Source organism: Pteropus alecto, unplaced genomic scaffold (genome assembly GCF_000325575.1).
Source record: "Pteropus alecto unplaced genomic scaffold, ASM32557v1 scaffold87, whole genome shotgun sequence".
In the NCBI taxonomy this organism is placed as follows: Eukaryota; Metazoa; Chordata; class Mammalia; order Chiroptera; family Pteropodidae; genus Pteropus; species Pteropus alecto.
Window position 1 is genome coordinate 20,621,352 of NW_006443225.1, and position 16,672 is coordinate 20,638,023.

Sequence of the window (16,672 nt, forward strand, 5' to 3'; positions counted from 1 at the left end):
AACCCGTTCATCTCGCCGCATGCTTTTCAATGACAGGTTTTCTAAGGATGCTCACTTATGGGAAGTGCGTAATCTGATTCCACCAAAATACGTTCAAATAACTCAATGCACAAAAAAGAATTAAAAAGGAGGCAGATCTTCTTCAAACTCACAGACAGGTTTCCTCCTCATTCAGAGTAAGCGCAGACTCCTCCTGGATCCTCCAAGGCCTCGTCAGGTGTGCACTCCACCCCCCCGACGTGTCACCCCAACCTCGCCTTCCAGGGCTCACTCCCCTGTCACTCCGCCCACCCTTGCTGTCCCCTGAGCCCATGAGAGCGTCTCCCTCAGGTCCTTCACACTTCCCGTTCCAAGACACTTAGACCGACTCCCGGCTCAGCACCGCTCACCACCACGCCCTCTCTGCCAGCGACCTCCTTCCGCTCTCCCTCCAAGCCCTTACTCCGATTCAGTTCTTTTCGTAACCCTTAGCGACACGTCACAATATATTTATTTTTGCATTATTTTCCTCTCCCTCTCTCTCTTTTGATTGTGTCTATGCCTTGCTCATTTTCTGCCTTCAATTATCAAACACTTTCTCCATTTCCAATATCCTCATATTAGGTTGTCATAGATGATTGGGTTTTCGTCTTCATTATTTTCTTCGCTGTGACAGCATCACGCTTCCTTGGTTTCTAGAGATTTCTGTTGAATCTCGATATCTGTGAGGTCAAGTGTCACAACTCGCCCTTCAAAATCGTCTCGTCTGTCCTTGCTCTTCAATCGTGCACACCCAGCTAAGAATCTGCTCGTCGAGTTCCATGGGAATAATTTGTGGAAATTTCAGTTGGAATCGCGTTGAAATTTTACGTTATTTTGTTGGACAGTTCACACCCTGACGTTATCAGATCTACCTATCTTTGCATGAAATACAATTTATTGAGGTTATTAATGTCTTTTTCCCACAACCGTTACGATTCTCTGAGAAAGATCTTTTACGTATCTCATGAGATGTCTTTTTAGGACCTTACATTTTTTTATTGTACTTGTAGGTAATATATATTCTTAAATAAAAGTTTCTCTTATTTTCCAATGTGGAGAAATGTCACAGGATCCATTTTATAGCTAGAAATTGACCTAATCTCTCTTATTAATTCTGTAGATTTTTCTGAGGCTACTATGTTGGAAATCATATATCTATGAATGTTAATTTCTTTGTTTTTTTTTGTTGTTATTGCTGTTTTGTTTTCTTTCATTTCAAAACTATGTCTTTTCCTTTCTTCTTGTTCTGGCTAATCCCTTGGAACCAATATTCAGTAGAAATTAAGACAGTGGGTGTCCTTGTTAAAAGAGAAATGCCTTTAACATTTTACTTACAATAAACATTACGTTTTTCTCCAGATAGTATCACATTAAAAAGTTCTTTTCTACTCCTATGTTGCTTAGTATATTTTTGTGTTAATTCATGAATAATTATTTTAACCTATTGCAACGCTTACATTTTTACCTTTAATCTCTAAATGCAGTAAAATATATTCATGCTGAACTCATCTGGCATTTCCAGAATAAACCAACTTGGTTTTGCTGTTATGTTACTAGATCTGATTTGTTAATATTTTCTTTAAGATGTTCCCATCTTACATACATGAGAGACGAGCCTGTGATGTTTCATTTTTATATGGTTACCTTCTGGGTTTGCCGGCAAGGTTAAACTCATGCCATGAAAAGTTTTGAAGAGAGTCTCTAGTTTGGGGTTATGCATTTTTTGTTTTGTTTTGTTTTTTTATTCTTTCTAAGACATGTGCAAGATAGCAGTTATCTCTTTGTTATAGTTTATGTGCTTAAACTGATGCTAGTGTTTGTTGGTAATTTTTAATGTAATTTTTTAATAGTCATTCAATTTCTTTAATGATTATGTAGTCCAAACTTCGTAGTGGAAATCCCGCAATCCAAAATAGTATCTATTTTCCTGCTGGCAATGTTATATAGAATTTTTAAAACTGTATACCATATTACATTTTAAAATCTGAAAAACTCAATTTCAAAACAAAACAAAACAAAATGCACCCAAGAATTTCAGATAAAAAAAATTGTAGGCTTCTAGTTGGATTTCTATTCCTTCTTGAATCAATTTTGCTAAGTTATATTTTTGTCCAAACCTTTGCCCCATTATCTATGTTTTAAAAATTATTGCCATCACGTTATTTATATATTTACTCATAATTGGAAAAATCTCTGCTGCATCTCTTTGTCTGGACTCTACCTCTAGTACGTGTTTATGTACATTCTTTTAATCCCATCATTCTTCTCAGATGTTAATTATATTACTGTTTAAACCAAACCACTTCCTCGATTTTCTCTGGCGCATCATAGTGTTTAAGTTCTGCTGTGATCTCTATTATTTTTCTCTTTTTACTTTATCTGTATTTGTTTAAGACTTTTCTACAGTGTCATAAATGACATGCTTAGGTCATAATTAGACTCCATTCTCTAATGAAAAGAATTATGATTCTCTTTCGCCACATGCAAGCGCTGCTGTGGATAATTTTTATTATCACCAGTGCTAGACATCTTCTAAACTCTAGTCCTGATTCTAACTTGACTATTATTTAGAATTCTTTCTATATAATTTTTAGCGTTTTTTAAAATTTCTAACAATTTTATTTTTTCCTGGAAAGTAACTTCTGTATGTTTCTCATTTTTTGAACTTCCCTGCATTTAACTATCCTGCCCGTGGTCCAAAATCTCATTTACCATTGTGAATGTGTTACTCCAGGAAGAAATGAATTTTGTAATATGGGAAGTTAACTTTCTATCACCAAAACTCCGAGCTTTCTTTCCACATATTAAAGGGGGATAAAAGTATCCACCTTGAGAAGATAGGACACGACGTATATGAGGCGCCTGTCACGGTCCCCTGCCAACAGCGGCTGTTGAAGATGCAGCAGCGAAATAAGCTGTCTCTCTCTCGGATTCGTGTGTGTGTGTGTCTCACGCGCTTGGCGGTGTCCGAGGTCTCCCAAGGAGCGGGTGGGTCCACTTCTTTTTTGTATCCAATGCAGTGTCTTCTAATGAAATCATACTACTTACGATTGACTGATGGGATGATTAACTGTAAGTCAATCTTGGAATTTCCTATAATATTTTATTCAGGTTTTGACTATTCACATGAAGCATACGAGGAAAGCGCACGGTCATGGGAACGGCTGGTCGCCAAAATGATGTTGACTTGACTCTACGCTACCTTGTGTATGGAGATTTCCTAAATGCATAGTTCAGAGAATGACCTCCTGTGCAGAAATGTAAAGGGTGGAGCTCAATACAAGGGCCCTGGCCTGCGGGGGACACACACATGCACGCGCACACGCACACGCACACGCACACACACTCTCATGCTCCAGGAACGTCTGCTGCACACATCCAGCCTTACAGAATGGTGCTATGGGAATGAGAGGACATGCTATCCCCTGCCACGTTATTAGGCGGACAGTAGCGTTATCACAGCAAGAGCACAGTGACCAGTGCTCCAGATAGGCCACCAGAAACACAGACGAAGCCTCAGGAGGACCTAGGGGAGATACCGAGAAGCTCGCGACGCGAAGAAGTGGACGCAAGTGGAAGGTCCGTGATGGAAACGAGCCAGCCTCCCTCCCCAAGCGCACTGCAGAGACCCGCTCTGGGAGACCAGACTGGCCCTCGGCAAGGGGCTCTGTGTGTGCGCCCCTGGTCTGCACCCAGGGCAGGCCGGCTGCGTCCCTGGTGGAGATCACCGGACTGCACATGGACAAGCTCCTGCTCAGACAAACCGACCACGGGCTGCTTCTCGGCCTCATCCGCGAGCTTCTCTACCCGCCCCTGTCCCAGTAGCTTGTTTCTCGTTCTCGTCCAAGACACATCACGTCACTCTCAGCCTTTGGCGCCCATGTCCCGGGTGCCTCCGGCATGGATGCACCGGCCAACCTGCCTCTGGCCCCGGAGCGTCCATCCTAAGCTCCTTCACCTCTTCCTCTCCTCCTGTCATCCCGGTCCCTGCCACCTCTATTCCACCGAAAGTCCCGATCTGAGCATCCTCTCTGATCAGAGCCCAGTCTCCTGCACACCGCTTACTCAATGCTGCACACCGCAGCTGCTCAGCTAAACATGCCGCAGACACGCTGTATGCAGCTCTCACCCTCACAGCCTCTCACACCAACTTCCGGCCGCTCCTTTTGTCTCAGCTTTCCTGGCCGAGGATGTCTTCGCTCTGTCCACAGCTCTCCGGACTATGACAGCCGCTTTCCTGGACCGCCGCGGCCCCCCTGCGCCCACTCTGCTTCCCTTCCAGTCTGCGGCCAAGCTGATATTTTCGTCAGGTTCACCGATTCCCTCATCCCTCCCCCCCATCGAGCTTAAGATATTGCTAAAGATTTACATTCTTTCTGAGAAAAAGAGCGAGATCTCTAAATGCTCCAAAAGCCCCTGCAAACCTTGCACCTACCTACCTCTCCTAAGCCAGGGGCTTCTTTCAATTCTGAGATAGCCCCCCCATCCCCCAACCCCACCCCGCAGACCCGAGTGCCTCCCATGGCCTCTGCCGCCCACTACTCCACCTTGGCCCACACCGCCTGTCAGAGAAACGCTGGTCTTTCTCAAATGAACGTCCATCAGTGGGACATTAACATGTATAAGCAATTTCTTGGATTCTCATTTAAGGGAAACTCTAATCATTTTCTTCAGGTAAACAGATTTGGCTAAATAAACAAACACGATCACTGAAGAACCAGGACAATTATCAAGGAATAAGTAATACTGGAACTGGATGGTTATTTCTGACAGCATCATTTTCTGTGTTTTTCCAAAAATATCTTCAAGTGCTAATTTTGCATATTTGTCACGGGAAATAATATTGAATAATCCATATCAACAACAACAACAACAAAACATCTAAAAACCCATGTTCGAGTTGCAAATAATCTGACAATGTTAATGTAAGTAAATATATAATGATAACAGATAAAAATGCAATGCCGCGCAAACTTAAATTTGTTTTTCTCTACAACTGCTCGTCTTGACTAATGAATGGAAGGTTGGGTTTTACCTCCGACTCTGGTCATGTCAAGAATTAGACATGAAGCATTAAATCAGTAGATGAGTCTGGTAAAGAGACAAATCGTCCTGCTTCTGAGGACAAAAACCCTGAAGCGTGAGTCGGTGACCAGAGCGCTAAGGGTTGGGAGAAAAACGGTGGGTGACAAAGACGAGATAATAATGCCACCTGCTATTGCGAGGGCTCGGTATTCGGGAGAAGGGTGCAAAGATTAGCACTTGCATGTGGACCAGTTGACGATGAGAGAGGGAATTTTCGTAAATCGAGAGTGTGAGAGGAGACGGGACTTAGAGCTCAGTGAAGTGGCAGGTACCATCAGCAAAGCTTAAGAACGTCAGGCTTACAGTCAAGTCCTGGGAATTAGTAAATGAAGGTGGCGTATGTTCACCGAGTACCAGGTAGGTGGCACGCTAGAGAAGCCAGGATGGGAGCGTTAGAAAGACACACAATAAGGAGCAATGAGCACAGTTCCTCCTCGGCACGCTGGTGATGTGGTCGGTGGAGAGAGAAAGGGTCGGGCGGCCCGTGGTGGGCGCTGTGCCGGCCACGGCCCGTGAGCCATTTCACGTGGTCTGTCAGCTCCTGGAAGGAGGCATTGCTATCTTCATGCCACAGACAATGAAGCCGAAAAGGAGCAAAGAACATGACGACTCACAAAGCTAGTAATTGACTGATTTGGGATTCGAGCCCAGATCTGTTTGAATCTAAAACTCATCCTTTATCCATTAAGGTGCACATTTGAAAAAATGCATCGAATCCTAAATGATTCTTATGTCCTCATGATGACTGAATATAAAGTAAATTGAAAACTTAGGCAGTTGGATTTCACAGTTTATAGTTCCATTTCTGCCCAAATGAGATTACTTGGTTTGAATAATCGTATCTGTTATTCTGATTGGTTTGGACAAAAGAAAGTTTTGAGTATCAAAAGGTCATAAATCAAGTCATTTATGTATAAATCATGTATACACTTACAGTATAAATCGAACTGTAACAGAAAAAAAGATAAATTATGTTGAAGATGTAATTACATTATTTAAAACCTGTACACACATCCAAATATTTACTGGGTTATTTTGCAAATTAAGCGTAAGTAGAGTGGGAGAAATTTCCAGCTTCTGGAAAAGAAGCAAAGTTTTCAATACAAATTGAAATGTTTGGCAATTTGTCTAATTTAGTGAAAGGAAAAATATAAGCCATTCTTTTGATCTCTACTGTGTCATCGTGTCCTCCATTCTGATGCTAATGGCACTGTTTCTGCTGATGCCCGACATGAAGCATCTGGGACATTTGGACTGAAGCCTCTGAATTTTCCCTGCCCATCCTGAATCAGATCTCAGGCACTGCTCCGTGAGCGCGCTTATCGAATGAACCAGGGAACGAACGATCTTTTGCACGAGTTTCGTGTTTAATTTTACTTAATTTTAGAATCTCTCGAACTCAGGTCAGCTTTCTAAATGTCCTTATGGATTCTTAATAGTTATGGCAGGAGGGACTTTGAAAATCTAGATGCCAATCACGACCAGAGCAGGGGACACAGGTAGGGTGACCGCACAGTTTATTAACTCATCTAGAACTTTTTTAGAGCAAAAATGTTAAAATTGCAGAAGCAGCAGTACAACAAGTCTTCACTAGGACCTGCCAAGGGAAACCACCATGTGATTCCAGACTAAGTCCAAGAAACTTCAGCCAGCAAAGGGACCCGCACACCTGTCCCCACACTGCGCCCTCCCTGCCACCAAACTGGTCCGCACGCCGAGGTGACAGTCCTGAGCCAGACCGAGAATCGGGACCCACAGAAAGGAGAGGAGAAAACTATTTTAGGATTTCTCAGGGAAAATTGAAATTTTAAAAAATTTGAAGCTATCGTCAGACCGTCAGTTCCTAGAGGATAATAATGCATCTGATTTTGTGCTTTCTAATAGTGCAATTCTTTTCAAAATAGCAATCAGAGAACATTTTGATTACATGGTTATTAATGATTTAATGAACAAATATTCGCTAAGCAGCTGCTCTGGAAGTGGCGCTATGAAATACTCCGTGATAGGAGCACGGATTATGTAAGTTCCTGCCTTCACAGACGGGACGGTTAGTTCTGCGGTAGAAGAATTTAATGCATTTTGGATTCAAGATAAGCAATTTTACGGGCTCTCAATAAAGCTGACTAATTTACAAAATGATAAAATGTTCAGATTGCACATTATTATAAAATATTGAAAAGAGTAAAACTGAAAATATTTTGTTAAATTCCCTCAACTATTTAATTGTATAAACTCTTCGTAAACATTGCTTAGCTTATCGTTAATTTATTTAGAGAAAACCTTGAGTTTATGACAGTCAAAACAAAGATACGAATGCACAGAACGCTTCAGAATGTAGTCTCAGTATTTGAAATGAATGCAATTCTATTGAATTCAATCAGAATATAATATTTAGTGCATTTTACCCAATGCAAGAATCGTTTGGCAATGCACAGAAAGTTTCAGTCACTGAATAGTATGCAGCATAGCAAGTAGCAAAGAAACTGTCTAACACCAACAACGGTATTTCATCCGATGCACACACTACCCAAGATGTAAACAAGGAAATAAAGTTAAGTCAAGTAAAAAGCACAGTTTATTTTTTTTCCTATTCTACGCCATATATTTGATTAGGAGAGATCATTTATATGGGCCATGATTTTCCTTCGACACAAGCACTTCTGAGAATGAGATGGCTTGTCACAAATTGGTAACTGCATTTCATAGAGCAGAGCACAGTACAACGCTCAAGCAATTTCTGTATAAATCGGAGCGCCACAAAAATAAAGTTATCTTCCCATTACTCCAAACAGACATATGTTTCATTGAACGAATGCGAAGTGAATCTTTTCTGCGTGTTTTTAAAATTTTAGTTTACTATTAATAGATGTAGTAGAGAAAGTCTGTAGGATTCTTGAGGTTGTGGCTTCTGCTTAAGTCCAAATTAGAGCGTATCTGTTTCTTATGAATGTATATTATAGGATCTTTCTTAAAAGGTTTCGTAGACTGAATCATTCCTTGGGATTGAGAGAACACAATTCGTTTATTTCATTTACACATCATGGGCCTTTCTGGTTGACAGAAAGCGTGAGGTATGATATATCAAACCACCTAAGACAACGGGTTACATACCTAGGCATTTATTACCTAAAATACATGATAAACGACTAAGCTAGTCCTTGAAGATGTAAGATAACTTTACGTTCTTCCCGAGTAGCTCCTCCCCCGTTATCCGAATGACACACATCGTCCGAAGTCACGACTCACATCTGCCTCATCACGATGCCGCCCTACACATTCGGAAGCCTGGCTCTTCTGTGGTCCCCACTCGAATGATTACGGGTGCTTAATGTTTCGGCTCGCACGATTTATACTGTCACTTGCTTATTGAGTGTCTTCTGAATCCTAGACTCTCTTGGAAGTGGGCTCCTAACACTGAGCAAAACACACAAATCCCCGCCCTCGTGGTGCTTACATTCGAGTGGGGAAGGCAAACAGTGAACACACAAGCAGATAGATCACAGCCCATATTCAGTGGTGGGAGGGGTTACAGAGGGCGACAGGGCTGAACGAGGACGAGGAAGCATTGGGAGGGGAGCCGCCATTTCGGGTAAGATGAAAACACAAAGCCCAAGAAAGAAAAGAAAGGACACAGGAGTAGAGACCTCAGGGCAGCGGGGAGCCAGCCGTGAAGCCACGAGGTCCAGCGGGGACTCCAAGAGCAGCAACGTGGGTGGGATCGCATCTCAACGTGGGTGGGATCGCATCTCTCCTGTTCCAGCGAGAAGGCCCTGAGCTCGTGCAGCCTGAGCCGAGGAAGCGAGGAGGGCGTATAGGCAGGAACGAGGCCAGAGAGCAGAAGGGGTGCAGACCGGGCGGGGGCTCGTAGGGCTTGTGGGGGGAGGGGAGGGTGTGCTTGCTCGGATCTGACTTAATTAACACACCAGCATCGCTCCACTTGCCCCTGGGAGGGGTCTGAGGGGGAAATGCGAAGACGAGAGGCTCGGGCACACAGAACCTCAGATGGAGTTTAGTGGCCTTGTGATTCGTTATTATTTTTTTCATCTTTTTTTGTTTTTTAGGTGAGGCATCCCTTGGTTGACCTCACAGATTGCAAGGACCTTGTCATCTTACAATCCCTTATTTTTTTACTTTTTACGCCTACAGCACCTGGTCTTCCTGGGCGGTCTCCCATCTAAGTACTCACCAGGCCCGACCCTGCTTAGCTTCCGAGATCAGACGGGATCAGGCGTGTTCAGGGTGGCGCGGCTGTAGACTGCGCTTGTGATTTATTGAGCGCTCATGAATGAATTATCTTGACATTCACGGTATTTAATGATTGCTTTATATGCGTTACCTGACTAATACAACTAAAATCTGAAATACGTAATAATAGTAAAGGGGTGGCAGAATCTGCCACCCCAAAACACGCCCCTTTGGCATAAGGACTATTTTGAGTTGGTTATTTTTCCAAAACAGCAGAAAACCGAGGGGAAGTTACCCTTTTCTCAGAAACGCTGACATCTGTCGCGGAATCCAACGTTTGTAAGACCCTTTCCCTCTCTGTACCGGAAGAGGAAGGTGACTGAATCCCTAGAAGCTCTTATCGATGGAGGAGGCAGGGTCTTCCATCTGCATGATGACCCTGCTCATTGGCAGTGTCTCCCCACACCCCGACACCCCTTGTCCTTAGCTGGAGATGGTGTTTAAGGCGGCGGCTTGGGCCATTTCGAGAACTTACTCGGTGTTCCTGAGTCCCTCTCTTGTACGCAGAAGGCATACATATCATTAAACTTCTGTCTATTTTTCTCCTGTTAACCTGTCTTTTATTAAGGTGGGGGCGGTGTCCCCAGCCAGAACCTAGAAGAGTAGAATTTACCGCCATCAGCAAGGTAATCCAGAAAGAAAACAATGGATGACCGGTGTAAGGACAAATGCAAATTAAAAAGAAGAAGCTTTAGTCTCCCTGTCAAAAATAAACAGAAAAATTTTCCCTCCCCTCTTTTTCCTTAGAGCATTTAATTAAAAAAAATGTGTAAGTACGTTTACCCACCTTCGAAATGTATATGAACTCTTTCGAAACTAGACAGGCCTGTTTTCAGCTTTAGGATCCAAGAAAGTCTTTCTCCAGGACCCGGGATCACCCTCTGAAACGTAAACACCGAAGGCCAGGGGTCCCCATCTCCAGGCTCTGCAGGAGGGCAGGGGGCTCACTCCGGTGGGCTCCTGGCTCCAAGGGGCAAAACTAAGTCCTGTCCTGAGGATGTGAGCATTTTGTTTTCTGTCTGGATGAAGCCAGTTAGCTAACAGAGGCACCCAGTTTCGGGGGGCGGGCGGAGGCAGCAGCGAGGATGAAGTAGACATGACAAATGCTCTCCCAAAGCCGCTGCCTCGTGGGCTAGTCACTGTTTATCGTGGGAACACGCGTGAAATACACTGACCCGTTTGGCTACAGAAAAGGGTGACATTGTTGTCTTTGCGTCTCTTAGCAGATTACTTATGATGCGCACCATTTTCAGATTTAATGATTATTTAATAATAACTGTTTTGTTTCTGTATTACTTAGGTGAGAACTTTCCTGGGTTGGGAGAAGATTTTGCTTTTAATTTTATTTCCCCAACGCCACCGGTTAACTGAGAAAACACATATCTGCTATTGGGATGACATTAAACCAGGTGATATAAATAATTCATCCACAACCAATATCTGGTACAGAGGAAAACTTCCTGGTTATTGGCCAGGGATTATTTTAAGTTTCTTGGTTATATATTTAGCCTTTGTAAAACGTGAAGAAATATGCAAAGAGAAACAGGAAATATATCAAAATAATTTAAAATAATTAAAAAGTTAAGTGATAGAACATTTTCATCATTTCAATTAGGCATCTACCTAAGCATCACAGGTCATTAATATTCTAAAGTGTGAATGATATCAATAAATCAGTAAAGTAACCATTATGATGCCTGTTGAAAACTGTTTTATCCATCAATTAATCGATTCATTCACTGGCTTTTTATTTGAGCGGCTAATGGGTGATCATCGTTATTTTGGTCTCTGCAGGGGATGCACTGTAGCGAAACAGAATTTTCTGGAGGACCTGGGGATATTAACTGTGGGTTGTTTTCCCAGTGTGTCTGGGAGTAGCCTCAGCCTGAAGAGACACAGACGGAAGAAGACGTGTTTTACTTAACCAAATTCTAAGCTTCAACCTCTTGCACAGGGCTGGCGCCTCCTACTCCCCACTCGTCCTGGTGGGAACACAACCTTTGATCACAGCAAAGACGCTCTTTTATTAAATTATAAATGAGATCATCAATACTGCTAGAAACAACGTGCTCACTGCTGAAAGCTCATTGTGCTTCTCATTGATCAGTCTACACTCTGATCACCCAGGGTTGTGGCCTCCCTCCCTCACACCCACCAACATCTTTGAGAAGTAAAATGATTCATTAACAAGTGAAAGCCAGATCCCAGACCCCCAGGAGCTGGGTTCTCGAAAATAAATCCAATTAGAGAAAAAAAAAATCTATTCCTTTTCTAGCAGAATTAATATTAGATTGCATCGCTTCTTATTTTACTCTACCAATTGTTAAGCATTTAAAACAAGAAATACAATACTTAATTCAAACATTTTTGTGAATAAATAATAGTATGTTACTAAGATTTTCTTGTATTAGATTTTCTCCTCAGCATAGACTTTTATATCAGCTTTGAGCAGTGATATAGCAGATTTTGATTATTTTGGCTTCGAAGGTTTTGTTTCATATATCGAAGCTGGGTATTTTCTTGTGAGTAACATTTGTATAATATTGTACCTTAATAATATACTTTATTAATTTATTTTCTACCGAATCTTTACAGTTCTATCGGAATATTAACTTAAAATGCATATCTAATTCTCCGATATGATACTATCTGGTACATAAGTTAAGGCTATGAAAATCACTCGATAACGTTCCATCTCACCGTGAGTCAGTGTGTCGACGCAGAAGCATCCAGATGTTATGGAGCTCGACCGTTTCACTCGTCCATGCTCTCATTCATTCGACATGGATTTACTGAACCACATATGAGCAAGAGACCGGCAGGTATTGTCTGCACTGAAATTAAGATGAAGAAGGATGCCTACATTGCCAGTTTGCCTGAGAAATCAGAAACTCGAGAAGAGGGAAACATATAGATTCCAGTCCTCGATATTTGCACAGTTCTGTCATTCTGAGTCAACGCTGTGGCCCTGCAGATTATGTGCACCCGATCAAACCCACGGCAAGCAGATGATGACTGATGTAGTAGACGACTGCTGGGAACATCTGATCCACTGACCCCCACGGTTTCATTCTCAATTAGCGAAGAACAGTCAAGCCATCAAGTGGACAGCTCGGGACACCCCCTCGCCCCGGGGAGGACGAGACGCGCCGTGAGGGGAGAGAGTGGCTTTCGGAGTCAACACACCTGACTCCGACCTCGGCTCCGCCGTCTATGATTATTATTATAGGTAATCTCTGGACAAGTGCATCTTCTGGGAAATCAGTGTCGCTTGTAAAAGAAATATCAGTCTGACACGCAGAAGAAAAATCTCTAAAAGTTTAGAGGGCAGAGCCTCCTAAGGGCTATGCGGGGTCCAGGGGACATGTTTTGTGGGTGCCCGCCACTGTAACCAATTTAATCGTTACGTGTATTACAAAACTCACTAGGTATAACTATGTATCAATGAATATTCATACTGGTGGGGCGAGAAAAGGGGTGACCGATTTGTTTATTTCTCCATCAGTGCATGTGAGGATGCTGCCTGGCGCCCGGGCTCCTGGTCACGTCTGTCAACCATTCCCCCCTGTTCTTTATTGCTAAACATGTCGTTATTTGCTCATCTCCTATTTCCCACCACGAGAAAAAGGTAGCAAGGTTATCACCGCTCATAACACCATGGCTTTTGGGAACCTGCTTATGTCAAAACAATTCGACTCCTCTTGACTCTATAATGTCGGGGTGCATTGGCTCCCTGCGAAGTCCTTGCGGCTTACTCCTGTGCTATGGGTCCCCCAAACGCAAATCTGAACCAGAGGATGCAGAGAGAAATGCGAAGACTAATCACTGCCGGTCATGTTAAACTCACTGTTGCAAGTTTATAGACCAAGCACAGAACACGTCCTCCAGCCATGTTTTTTTGTTGTTGTGTTTTTGTTTTTGTTTTTTTCAAATCTGTAGGCGCTAACAGCCACATTTCTAAATCTTTCTAAAGATTTTAGGCGCCAACAGCCATGTGCCTGGCATGTGATACCTCACTGTGTGGGCCGCAGCTCTCTGGGGATTTATGTTGCATCTTCCACAGCACTCAACCAAGAAACGAATGTGGAAAAGGAGGGCTTTTAGACCTTTCTGAGAATCACGACGGAAAACCGGCCCATTTCATGAGCAGCAAGCTGATTGCAACGTATCACATCGAGACAAGTGCAATGATATGAAATATGTAGAAAGCGGGGCTGAATCCAAGTCACCAACCAGAGTGTTTCTCTTAAACATGATGAGTGATAAATCTGTGAGCATTTAAGTAATATTAGAGAAAGGTCCCGGGCAGGCATCAGACGCACGGGCGACGTGTCTAGGCCTTTTTACCACACAGCCATAAGAATCCAGAAATACACAGCACAATCCGAAAGCATGAGCTGAAATGATGCTCTGCATTCCCCGTCAATTAGCGATGAAAACCGAGTCCTGCGTGTGGTAGGACAACTCTCTAAGAAGCAGACAAGTCTCGTACCGCTTAGTGAAGCCTTTGCATACCCATCCTGACTGCTGGCCCTGCTCTCTTCAGGCCCACAGTGACTGATTTTTTGTATCTCCAAGAAACCCTGCAGATCGTGCACTTACCCAACAAATCCTAGGTCACTGGGTCTTACCAAATCGTCTGGAGAAAGGAAGATGCCTGATATTTAGTGAGTGATCATTACGTGTCTTGACAAGGAGAGAAGATTTTACGTTGTTTATTTCTTTAAAAAACAGGATAAATATGGTTCTTTTCATTGCATTCAATTTCTTAAGGTTTTCATCTTCTGAGGCCAAGTTCAGCATTGACACTGAGGCCACGTGATCAGATTCTCACCAATGGGACATGAGCACAAAGGTGTGTCTGATTTCTGCCTCGCTTGCTCTAAAGAAAGGTGCTTGCCTGGGCGTCTTCCTGTCTCTTTCTGGGCAGGAGCACAGAAGAGTCATAGACCACAGACGGGCCGTCGACCCAGAAGGCTAAGACGGTGGTGCTGAATGGGCAAACGGCACCGAGCGAGACAGCCCGGGTCTCGCCGTGATCCTGTGAAGCGGACACACCCACCCACCCACCTGCGCCTGACACTCAGGGCAGTGTGGTTTCATCTCGTTTAAGCCACTGCATTTTTTTTTTCAATCTTTTTGTTACAGCCACTGACCCTTTACACTTCCAACTGATACAAGTGGTTTTGTTCCCGGATGAGCGAGCTTCCTACACTGGCTTTGAACTTGTGGCATTCTAATGGGATGTGCTATGGACCCTAAGCTTGGTGCTCATTCTCCATTGACTAAATTACCAGAAATTTCAATATTCTGTCTATAACGTGCCGCTGCGTCTATCTTTGTGGATTTATAACTGTGAAATGTGAGAAAACCTGGCAAATGCAGGGAATGATCACCACCAGTCGCCCAAGTGATGTGTGCTGTTCGCAGCAAATCTCACCAAAACAAACAAACAAAAAAGGCGCGTTTTTTGCGTAGTTCTAAATCCCATTGCTTTGGGTCTTAAACAATCATCGTGAATCTTTTTCAAGAAGTTTGCTTAGAGAGCAGGAATTTCGCATGCATTTTTACATATTTTACATATCTGTACGATCACATAGGTATGAAGTGAAGAGAAAATTTTGGAAGGTTTAGCCTTAAATCTCTAACTATGCAGCGTGCACACACCACCCACACGAGAGGCAGTGTCTATGGACACCTAACTTCCCACGGTGGCCTGTGGTGTATACGGCCCACACGGCGCCCCCGAGACCTACCTAGAAGTCACTTTGTGCTCCAACCTGCACTTGAACAAGCCCAGCACATGCATGAAACTCCCACTTCCATAATAATGCTGTTCATGCGATTATCCTGCCGAATCCGAGGCCTGGCAGAAGAAGCGGTGCCACCGTAACAACGTCACGATGGGGAGGGAGGGGACCTTGCTCCCCACGGGAGGCGGGTGGATCGCAGTGTTAAGACTGAGTGCGAGGCTTCGGTTGCTCGTGTGGCTACTTGAACTGCATGAAAAGCCACTGACACACAGAAGCACCCAGCGGAGAGACACAGGAGGCACAGGGACACGCAGGGCACGTCGTGCCTGCCTCCCAGGGTCTCCACATCACGAGCCACGAAGACCTTCACCCTAGACAAGCATCTTACAAGATACAGAGCTGACCTCAGGACCGCGTACATGTTCTCCCGGAATAAGCGCTTTGCAAAAGGCAAGGATGATCTTCAGGGAGAGATTATAGCTACAAAGATTTTCGTCCAGAAAATCTGGACAGGATCACTGTCTAGGTGGAGGGGGCATCTCTGCCACAGACCGCGTCTCCTGCGGGGGACAGTCCCAGGGCCGTAAGCATTCTCAGTGGCTTTGATCGACCTCTACTCCTCGGACGTTCTAAGAGACTGTTCTAGTCGAGATCATCTCGATTTCTTATCACAGATGAGATCACATTTCCCACTTTTCCTGATACTCTACAGCTGAGACGTGAAAGGAATTAACACGAACGTGCTCGGTGAGGGTTACACAGATACAGAGTTAGGAAGCAGGTTCGGGAAGACTCAGTCCTAAGACTCCAAATAAGCAAGTGAGCGCACACCGCCCACACGTACGCCCTCCGCACAAACTGGGCAGGAACGAGGCAATGAGCATTGAAAACAAAAGGCGAAAGCCTTACTTATATCATTATTTTACATTACGAAAAAATCTTACAATTTTCTAATAATCGTAGGAACTTTCTATTGTTTTTTTCTTGATTTTTGTAAATAAGCAGGCTTACCACAGTTTTTCATTTATGGTTAACTTCTGATTATCCTAGGTCATGGAAGATCGATATAAAACAGAGATAAAAGTCGATAACGTTCGATATCTACTTTTACTCGTCTTCCTTATTGCAGGGTTGACTAAAAAAAAGCCTTTAGCGATTTTGCAGAATTTAAAATGTTTTCTTCTTCCTAATTCTCTGCAACTTTCAGACTGTTTCTTTATTGAATAAATAAATACCAGAGCTGCTACTGCAGTTCCTGTGCTGTATACCGTGAATCGAGTGGAAAATTCTGGAATCTAGAATGCCTACTCTCTTTCTTCTCTTGGTCTAGAGAAACGGATCTGTATATTTGCAAACATGACTAGTTGCCATAATAACACCCATTCTCCTCTCCTCCTTTGTTAGCAAAATGCTCACTTTGTTCAAGTGCCAGGTAAATGTAGTCGCCTTCCCGGCTCCCCTTACCTGTCCGCCTCCTGACTTCGCCTTCTTCCTCCGCGCTGGAAGGCAGATGAGATGCCTGGAGCGGGAGCAGTCGTGTTGGCCCCACGGTAAAGAGAAACGCAGTC

At 43.6% G+C, this 16,672-nt stretch overlaps 1 non-coding gene across 1 annotated transcript; it reads right to left on the reverse strand.

Annotated features, from left to right (window-relative positions):
* Nucleotides 1-9,243: 9,243 nt before the first annotated feature.
* On the reverse strand, nt 9,244-9,362 carry LOC112472716. The gene has a single exon (XR_003043745.1). It is a non-coding gene; the product is annotated as a 5S ribosomal RNA (ribosomal RNA).
* Nucleotides 9,363-16,672: the final 7,310 nt, after the last annotated feature.